Genomic DNA, 11,494 nt, shown 5'->3' on the forward strand with positions numbered 1-11,494 from the left:
TCTTTCCTATAGAATAGATATGAAAAATAATTGCCCTAATAGTTATCAGACTGTTAACAGAATCAAACAAGAATATGAATAAAAAAATTATAAAATTTTAGAAAATGCAAACCATTACATTCCGTGGCTGTATCATATTTATAATGCAATGACTCAGAATCACAGATCTTTAGAACTAGAAGGGAACAGAGAGCATTTTCTAGTTCCACGTTTCCTGAACGCTTTTAGGTCACAGAACTTATTGGGAATTTGATAAAAATGTTGGATATTTTACCAAAAAAAATACACATATTCATAGGTAAGCAAAATACTGAATATAATTTCATGTGTTTCACATATCCTAGACATGAATGTCTGACCAATGTAGTGCTTTATTCTAGAGAGTGGATAATGAAACCTAGAGAAGTAAAGAGACTTAACTGAGGTCACACAAAAATTTTGTGGCAGAGATGATTCCAGAGTGCATGCCTGCTGACTCCCTCGGGTACTATATGTCCCTAGACCAGGGTTACTGATAAGCGTGTCCCAGAGAGTTCTGTTCAGTTCATTAGAAAGAGACACTTCAAGAACAAACACAAGAAGAGCCTTCAACCCCGACCACTGTTTTTTATCTGATTTCTACACTGGGCTTCCAAATTTCCACCTTACGAAAAAAAGGTTTGGGAACTATTGCTATAGAAGAACAACAAAATGATACATATGAAGGAGAAAAAGGAAAGTGATACTAGAGTCAAGGTTCTTTTTTCATTATCATGCCCTTTCTGGAAGGAAAGTATAGCTCCCCGAATTATGAAGCTCTTTAAAAACCACATGGTGTTTGGTAGTCCCGGTATGATTCGCTCCCAAGATATGAGGGAAATGCAAGTCAGAATTTTTAAACTTTCCAACAGTAATCTCAAGGCCTGTAATGATTTCACTGGAGAATTCTATCAAATGTTTAAAGAAGAATTAACACCCATCTACACAATCTTTTACAAAAAATGGGGAAAGGGACACTTCTCAATTCATTTTATGAAGCTAGTGTTACCCTAATACCAAAAAGAAACAAAGTCAGTACCAAATAAAGAACACTACAAATCAATATCCCTCATAATTTGAGACAGAAAAATCCTTAACCAAATAATAGCAAATAAAATCGAGCAGTATATAAAAAGAATTCTACATCATGGTCGAGTGGTGTTTATTCCAGGCATGCAGAGATGGTTCAATATTTGAAAAATGAATCAATGTAATCTACTTTATTATTAACAGGCTAAAGAAAAAAAAACATGATTATATGAACCAATGCAAAAGAGCATTTGATAAAATTCAACACCTATTCATGATAGAAACTCTCAGAAAATTAGAAATTATAGAGAAACTTCCTCAGCTACAAAAACCTACGTCTAACTTCATATGCAGTAGTAGCGAAAAACTGAATGTTTTTCTCTTAAGATCCGGAACAAGGCAAGGATGTCTACTCTTATTCAACATGGCACTAGAAATTCCCACCCAGGCAAGAAGGCAAAAATAAAAGGAAATAAAAAGCACAAAGATAATAAAAGGAGAAATTAACTGTCCCTGTTTACAGATGACATGATTTTCTATATAGAAAACCCCAAGGGCTCTACAAAAACACTACTAGAACTGATACCTGATTTCATCAAGGTCACAGGATACAAGATCAATATAAAGAAAATCAATTTTATTTTTATAAATGATCAGTGAACAAATGGAAACCGAAATTTAAAATATAATACCATTTGCAATCATTCAAAAAATGAAATACTTAAGTATTTCTAAATAAAAAATACTAAGCAAACTAAATAAATAATAAACACTTAGGTATAAATCAACAAAACATGTATAGGACTTGTGAGCTGAAAACTATAAAATGTTGATTTAAAAAAATCAAAGATCTAAGTGGTATGGAGATACATATCATGGTCATGGATTGTAACACTCAACATTATAAAAATGTCAAATCTCTTTAAATTGATGTACATTCAAGGCAATTCCTGTCAAAATTCCAGCATGGTATTTTATAGATATAGACAAGACTATTCCAAAATTTTACAGAAAGGTAAAGGAACCAGAATAAAGTTGTTTCTAAGGAAAAGAATAATGAAGTGGAAGGAATCTCTCTACCTAATTTTAAGACTTTTTATATAACTATACCAACCAAAACTGTGGTGTGGGCAGAGGGATAAACATATACATCAATGGAACAGAATAGAGAATACAGAAATAAAAATACACAAGTACAAGCAATAGATTTTTGAGTAAAGTACAAAAGCAATTCAATGAAGGAAGAATAGTCTTTGCATCATGTACGATAAGCCCCCTCCCAAACGACTCTCCATCTAAACCTCACATTTTCTATAAGCTTAACTTGAAATGGATCATATACAAGTGTAAAACTGTAAAACTTTAAAACAAAAGAGAAAAACTTTAAGAACTACAGCTTGGTGAAGAGTTTTTACATGTGACCAAAAGCAAGATCCATAAAAGAAAAACAACCTGATAAATTGGACTTCATTAACATTAAAAACTTTCATACCCCAAAAGACTGTTAAGAAGCTAAAAAGACTAGGAAAAAATATTTGCAAATGACATATATGACAAAAGACTTGCATCTAGAATTTATAGAGGACTCTCAAAATTCAACTGTAAAAAGCAAACAATCTAACTGGAAAATAGGCAAAGTACATGAAGAGACATTTCACCAAAGGGGATATATGGATGGAAAGAAAAACAACATGAAATGATCTGAAACAGCACTAGCTGCTAGGAAAATGCAAATTAAGACCATGATGAGATATCACAAAACATCTATGAGACAACTAAAATAGCAAAATAGTGACTATACAAAATGCTGGCAAAGACAAAATAAAACTGGATTTCTCATACATTCCTGATGGGAATGTAAGATGAGTAAGCCACTCTGAAAAATAGTTTGGCAGTTTCTTACAAAAACTAAACATACACTTATCATATGACTCAGGAATCATCACACGGCAGGACACTTTTCCCAGAAGGATGAAAATTTCTATTCAAACAAAAACCTGTACATGAATGTTCACAGCAGCTTTATTTGCAACAGAAAACACTGGAAACAATCAAAATGTGACTCAATAATAGGTAAATGGTTAAACAAGATGTCATCTCTATGCCATGGAATAATACTCAACAATAAAATGTAAGGAACTATTTCTATATACAACAACTTGGATAGATCTTAAAGGCACTATGCTGAGTCAAAAAAAATCTCAAAGTTACATATTATATGATGTCACTTATATAATATTTCCCAGATTAGAAGACTATAGACAGAGAGAACAGATTAGTGGTACCAAGGATTAGGACTGTCTGGGAGACAGGAGATAACTATGAAAAAAAAGGAGGTGCACGAGGTAGATATTTGTGGTGATGGCGTAGTCAACTGCACACATGGTTAATGACCTACTTGACTGCAGTGGTGGCCACACTGCTATTTACATGTGACAAAGTCATACAGAACCTACTGGAAACCAAAAGTTATTTCAGCTGGATCTAAGAATAGAAAGTCAATATATGAAACCAATTTAATTTCTACATACCAGCAACAAACAGCTGAGGATGAAAGTAAGAAACATTGCCATTTACAGTCACATTAGAAAAGATAATATATTCAGCAATACATTTAGCAACAAGGTCCAAGACTTCTACACTAAACACCTCCAACATTATAGAGAGACGTTAAAGAAGACCTAAATGAATGGAGACATGCACCACGTTCGCGATTAGAAGAATCATAATTAAGATGTTAATTCAATACAAATTTATCCATAGATTCAATGTCATCTCATTCAAAAATCTCAGTAGGATCTTTTTTGTAGAAACCGACAAGGTGATTCTTAAAATTATGGGGGGAAAAGGACCTAAAACAGTCAAAACAATCTTGAAAAAGTTTAAAAATTTAGAGAACTATATTACTTGATTTTAAAACTCACTATAAAACCACAGTAATCAAGATAATGTAGGATTTGTATACAAATAGACAGATAGATCAATGGAACAGAAGAGTGTTTTCAGACCACACATGCATGACAATTACATTTTCTGACCTATATAACAGCATACTTGAATGAAGAAAGGATAGACTTGTCAACAAACAACCGTGCGGCAACAACCGGATATCCACACATTTAATAACAAAACCAACCAACCACGCAAACAAAAAACATTGACCTCTATCTCACATCTTACATAAAAGTTAATTTTAGATGGATTATAGACCTACATATAAAAGTGAAAACAACGTCAGCATTTGTAAAGACACTCAAGATCATCAGTAACCAGAAAAATGCTAATTAAAAGCATAATGAGATATTATTTCACACTCATTATAATGGTTAAAATTTAAAAGATTGGCAATACTGATATAGAGAGAATATGAAGCCACCAGAATTTGCACGCAGTGTTTCTGTGAATGTAAAATGGTATCAGTACTTTGAAAAAAAATTGGCAACGTATTATAAAGATTAAAAGATACCTACCCTTTGACCTATCAATTCCACTCCTGAGAGAAATGGAAAACATACACCCATAAAAATCCTAATAGTAGAACATTCACAGAAACTTTATTCATAATAACTAATAAATGTAAAAAAAATCAAATGACCACCAGTGAGAAAATGAAGAAATGAACTGTAATACACACAATAGAATCCCACTTAGCAGTTAAAAGAATGAACCACTGATGATGCAATGACTTGGAAAAAATCTCATAAACCTTATGCTAAATGAAAAAAATCCAAGAATGAAAGAATATATACTGCATGATTGAAATTCCGTGAAGTTCAAGAACAAGCAAAAATAACATGTGAGTATTGTGGTTGACTCTAGGGTGGGGAACAGGGCCATGGGGAAACTTTCTAGGGTAAAAGAAATATTCTGTCTTGTTGAGGATGGTTACATGGCTGCATCTGTTTGCCTCAATTCACCAAACTGCATACTTTAAATAGAGACATTTTATCGTGGGTAAATGAGACTAAAATAATTTTAAATAATTTTTCAGGTAGCCATGAATCATAAACTGTTTATGAATGTCTATTAAATAAAACTCCAATCACTATCACGATTAGTGCTGTTGGTTTAGGAAGACAGTTTTGCAATTTCAACTTCAGATTTCCAACTACCCTGTTTTAAATAAAAAAGAAAAATTCTCTGCATTTGAATGAATAATTTATATATATTGAAATGACTGAATGTAATTTGGCACATTTTGTAAATGTTTTCTTTCCTTTGCCTAACAGACTGAGCAATCATAGAACAGGGAAAGGACACTGGACCTGGAGTCAGAGGAGCTGAGTTTCCTCCTAGCTTCAGCATTTTGTGACTCTATTTGTCAGAAGTTTCTAGTTGGCTATCATTGCTGACGTTCCCTAACCCTAGAAATGTAGTGAATACAGAGAACCATTAGTACACAAAGCAATGGTCTAATGCCCATTGCTCATCTCGGTTGTCAGTTTCAGGAGAACAGAGAGACACTGGTATCCACAACAAAATGTGACAGTTCGTGTTCCTCATTCTCTTTCAGTCTGTTGAATCTGCTGTACCTTTGTTTTAATATGCAAGAATCACTTTTCTTTCATTTTTAAGGCTCTTATGAAACCAATCACATACTACAGTGCCACCTTTTAAGGAGCTGACACAAAGTCAAAGTGACAGGGCAGAAGAATAAATGCCATCCCCCTTTCCTTATGTCCTCCCGTTACATAGAAACATCTCCATGGCTTTTCACTGATAATTTCCTTTCAAATTCTGACATCTTGCAAAATTAATGATTGTGTAGCTTTAAAAATGTAAGACTTTCACTACCTCTCTATTTTAAACATATTTGCCTTAATGTGTTACCATATAAAGATAAAACAATTACTTGTATATATGTATAAACATACATATACATACAATGTTGATGCATATTCACATGCATAAAAATATATACAAAGATATAACCATTCATTCATTCATATAGTCTTTCTTCCATTCAAAACATAAATATTTTCAGTGCCTGCTATATATAAGAATTATGCTAAGAGTTTACATTTGTATAATAATAACAAAGATTTATATCGATGTTTGATACTATTTTAAATTCTTTGCCTTTTCTAGACTTGCTTAATCATTATAACCCCTATAAAAAAGGTATTATTTGGCTGAAATTCAGATACAGAGAAGAAGAATCTTATCCAATGTTACATAGCCAGGAAATAGTAGAGCCAGGATTTCAACCCAGGCAGTCTAGCTCCAAAGTAAGGTATGTGTAACCACCATCCCATGCTTCCCTGCTCTTGTATCTTCTCTCATGGAGCTTAAGATAAAGTAGGGAAGATACTGACTACTTAGAAGGGGGATAAAATCAGCAGATATAACTCAAAATGTCTTTCTCACACTGCCTGAGATACTTCACTTATTTTCCTCCTATTATTTGAACAATTCCAAATTCTTTTTTTTTAATCAACCCCTATTTTAACAAGGAAGTCATTCTGGGAAGCCTTTAGGAAGTCCATTCCTTTTTTCCTAATATGTATGTGAGAGCAGGTAAGAGAAGGAGTGAAATTTTAATGGGATAAATTGGCTTGATGAGGGAAAAACGTAACTTTCGACCATGGAATCCTTTCGGGGAAAAAACTAGGCTTGGTAGATTGTATTCTTGTTATCAATTATTCGTCATCCTTCTTATAAGAGTCATCCATCATGTCCATTGCTATATGATATACAGGACTTCCTTGTGGGAGGAAGATACTTTGTATCATGTTGGCAAAGATTTGGCCCTTGTGACTTGGTTTAACCAATAGAATAAGAGAGAAAGTATTGCGTGCCATGTACAGCAGAAGGCTTAGAGTTATAGTTCTGCAAGTGTTCCTTCCTTCTGCCATGAGAATGACATATCCCAAATAAGGATTATTTCTTTGGTCTGGATCACATAATGAATAAGACCCACAGTGATGCTCAACTCATTTATAACAGGAGAGAGAAATAAACCTTTGTTGTTATAAGCCAGTGAAACTTAGGTTTATTTGTTACCTCAAAATAATCCCACAAAGTCTGAAGGATACAAAAGGTTTACTGCTTCATATTCCTTAACTAAGAGCTCTCAATGGATATTGTTATTCAAAAATCCTTCAGTTGCAAGTGACAGAAAACCACCTAAAATATTTTAGTAAGAGAGGGGCATGCCTGCACTAAGAATAGACATACAGTAAAGCTGGGTGTTACAAACAATAATACCAAGGCCTTCAAAACCACATGAAATTGTTCTCAAAATCTTGTCTCTATCTTTCTGTTTATGCCAGCTTCTCTCCCTTTTTCTCCCTCTCTTTCTTTGTGTGAGTCTGTGTGTGCAGTCTCTGACTGTATACCAAATTCTCCTATAAAACGTGGAGTTTCACCTTTCCTAAAAACACCACCAATGAAAAACTATTTCCTTCAGCTCCTCAGTTTTGGTTCAAATAGTCCCAGTAAAGAATCCTGATTGAATCACATAGGTCTTCGATTGCTCTAGACTCAATCAACTATTTCCAATAATCAACATTGTATGAAGCCATGATAGTTCCAACATGAACCACACAAGATGCTGAAGAGAAGCAGAGTGAGAAGCATTCTCAGGAGAAGAGAGGGATGCTGGACAGATAGTGTCTTTGATGCTGACTATGAAAGACCTTAGAGACATCATGAAGATCCTACAACTTTGGAAAAAGAGAAGTAAGAGAAAATATAAAGGGGAGGATGAGGATGTCCAGAAACATGTTTTAAAATTTTATATACAGCCATCCTGCAACATTAATTAATCCATTTATCCAAACGTGAATAAATATAGTGAATGCTATGTGTCAGTTATTATGATATAGGCTAAGAACATAGATATACAAGCCACAATTTCTGACTTCGAAGAGTTTAAAATATCATCCAGCATGCAGGGAAGCAAACCAAAATATCATGATACAGTATTAAAAAATTATAATAGTAGAAATCATAGGTTGCCATGGGTGTTCCCACAGATCCCAAATTTCACCCAAAAGATTGCCAGAGGAAGTGGTAGCCTGATAAGGAGGGCTTAGAAATACGAGGAAGGAGTGATGCCAGCAAGATGGCAGAATAGGAGTTCTAACCCTTATTTCTCCACAGAAACATCAATTTTAGTAACCATCAACAGATGAGAACATCTCTGTGAGAGCCTTGGAATCTAGCTGAGAGGTTCCAACACTCTGATGGAGCAAAATATCCGAGAGTGAATGCATTGAAGAGGGTAAGAAGGCCAGTTTCACTTTATCTGCATCTTTCCTCCCCCAGGTGGCACAACTTGGTGCTGAGAGAGGCCACCTCAGCCTGTGATTTCTCCCACAAGAGGCAAGTGAGAGCAAAGTGAGCATCCAGCTTCCCCAGTCTTATTCGATACTTCTCAGGAGGCCTACTTCTACCCCACGACATCCAGAATACTGAGGGGATCAGCAGGACTGAATTGTCAGGGGACAGCTAGCAGCAGCTAGTAGCAGGGAAAAGGGGCAAGGGTTCACAGCAACCGCCATGTGGATCTCAACAGCCAGCCATAGATCCTGATAACTGGCTCATGGACTCCACAAAGAGGCCCACCCATGAACTCCACAGGATGACTCTACTGCAAACCTACCCTATCAGCCAACACGTGCCCCCAGCACCATGCATGCTCCCTGTGGCCAACATCCTATGTGCCACCAAAAATGGCGCGTGCAAGCTCCTGCAGAGATATATGGATCTCAGTAGCAGATGCAGGTCCTAATAGCTTTTTCAACTCTGCTGGATTGAGAGAAGGAGAACAAGCTTAAAAATTTAGGCGCATTGCCTTAAGGAAAATAAATGGGAGGCTCTTAGCACCCAATCTGGTTTTGAGGGATTGAGAGAAGGCACACAATCCTAAGACTTCCCCCCAGAAGAGAACAAGAGGAGTGGAGCAGGCACAACCATAGAAGAGTTCTGAGAAATCATGAGAATATAATTAGGCTGACTGGTGAAGGTCTTTCTCTTCCAAGCCAGTCAGTAGAGACTGGAGGAGGTAACTGCTTCTTAAATTAGAAGACAGTAATGCAAGGCTTCAATGAACACAAAGAATCAAGGAAAGATGACACTGTCAAAAAAACGAAGTAAACCTCCAGTGGTTGACCCCAGAGAAATGGAAATCTATGAATTGTCTGACAAAAAATTCAAAATAATTACCTTAAAGACAATCAGTGAGCTACAAAAGAATACAAACAACTAAAAGAAATCAGGAAAACAATACATAAAATGAGAAGTTCAAAGAAGAGATGGAAATCATAAAAAAAGAACCGAACAGAAATTCTAGAGTTGAAGAATATCCTATTGGAACTGAAAAATTCAATAGCACTCCACAACATCAGACTCAATCAAGCAGAAGAAAGAATCAATGAACTCAAAACAGATCATTTGAAATTATCCAGTTGGAGGAACAAACAGAAAAAGGGCATAAAAAAGAGTGAAGAAAGCCTCCAGGATATATGGGACTCCATCAATCAATATATGCATCATGGGATTTGCAGAAGGAGCAGAAAAAAGAGAAAAGAGCAGTAAGCTTATTTAAAGAAATAATGATAATCAGAGAGGAGGGGCCATGACAGCAACATAGGAGGCTCCTGAACTTCCCTCCTTTCAAGAACAGGCCAAATGAATGGCTACACATGGAGCAATACCCTTTGAGAAAAATACAGAAACTAGCAGAATGACTCCTACCTATTGGGCAAGTGAGAAAATACCCACATCAAAATGGGTAGGAAAGGCTGAGACACACTCTTATGTCCTGTTTGCCACAAACCCTACTCCGGGCATAGCGCCATTCAATTGGGTGAGAACCCCAATTTCCAGCTTCTCTCGGAGGAGGAAAAAGTTTGACCTCACATCTAGCACCCCAACTTTTAAGCCTCCTGTATAGGAGACAGGCCCTCACAAAACACCTAGCTCCAAAGCCAACAGGATTTGCATCCATGAGTCCCACAGGACTATAGGAAACAAAGTAGTTCTTAATAGGTTTGCAAGCACTCCCTGTGGCTATTGCCCCAGAGCTCAGCACAGAGGGAACAGACAAAAATGCCATCCCCTAGTCTTTCCGTGGAAGTGGTTTGACTACCTACTTTACATAGAGGGGTTGAATGAATAAAAAGTATCAAACCCAACTGCTTACAAGGGACTCACTTCGGCTTTAAAGACACACATATGCTGAAAGTGAAGGGATGGAAAAAGATATTGCATGCAAATGGAAACCAAAGAAAAGCACAGGAAGCTAAGCTTATATCACACAAAATAAACTTTAAGCCAAAAATCGTAACAAGAGACAAAGAAGGTATTACATAATGATAAGGGGAAAATTCATCAAGAGAATATAACAATTATAAATATTTATGCACCCAATGTTGAAGCATCTACGTATACAAAACAAATATTAACAGATCTAAAGGGAGAAACAGGAAGCATACAATAATAGGAGACTTCTGTACCCCACTTTCAACAATGGATAGATCATCCAGACAGAAAATCAATAAGAAACTTTGGACTTAAAGTACGCTTTACACTAGTTGGACCCAACAGGCATATACAGAACATCGCATCCAGCGGCAGCAGAATACACATTCTCAGATGAACAGCCTAAGATTATACTTCAAGGAACTAGAAAAAGAAGAACAAATCCAGCCAAGAGTTTAAATAAAAGAAATAACAAATATCAAAGTGGGAATAAATGAAATAAAGACTAAAAAGACAATGGAAAAGATTAGTGAAACAAAGAGCTGGTTTTTTGACAAGCTAAGCAATATTGACACACCTTTAGCTGGACTCAACAAGAAAAAAGAGAGCTCAAATAAATAAAATTAGAAATGAAAGAGGAAACATTACAACTGATACCACAGAAATGAAAAGGATCATAAGAGACTATTATGAGCAATTATATTCCAACAAATTGGACAACCTAGAAGAAAGTGATAAATTGCTAGAAACACACCAGCTACCAAGACTAAATGATGAAGAAAGAGCATATTTGGAGCAGACCAATAAACTCCTTACCACAGAGCAAGGAGATTGAATGAGTAACTGAAAACCTCCCAGCAAAGAAAAGTCCAGGACCAGAAGGCTTCACTGGTGAATTCTATCAAATATTTAAAGAAGAATTAATACCAAGCCTTCTCAAACTCTTCCAAAAACTTGAGTAGGAGGAACCACTTCCAAACGCATTTTATGAGGCCAGAATCACCCTGATAGTAAAGCCAGACAAGGACACTACAGGAAAAGAAAAATTACAGGCCAATATCCCTGAAGAACCTGGATGCAAAAGTCCTGAACAAAATGCTAGCAAACTTCAACAGCATAAAAGGATCATACAACAAATAATCAAATTTAAAAATGGACAAAGGGCCTGAATAGACATTTTTCCAAAGAAGATAAACAAATGGCCAACAACAGATACATGAAAAGGGGTTCAACATCACTA

The sequence above is a fragment of the Equus przewalskii genome, chromosome 9 (genome assembly GCF_037783145.1).
Source record: "Equus przewalskii isolate Varuska chromosome 9, EquPr2, whole genome shotgun sequence".
NCBI lineage: Eukaryota > Metazoa > Chordata > Mammalia > Perissodactyla > Equidae > Equus > Equus przewalskii.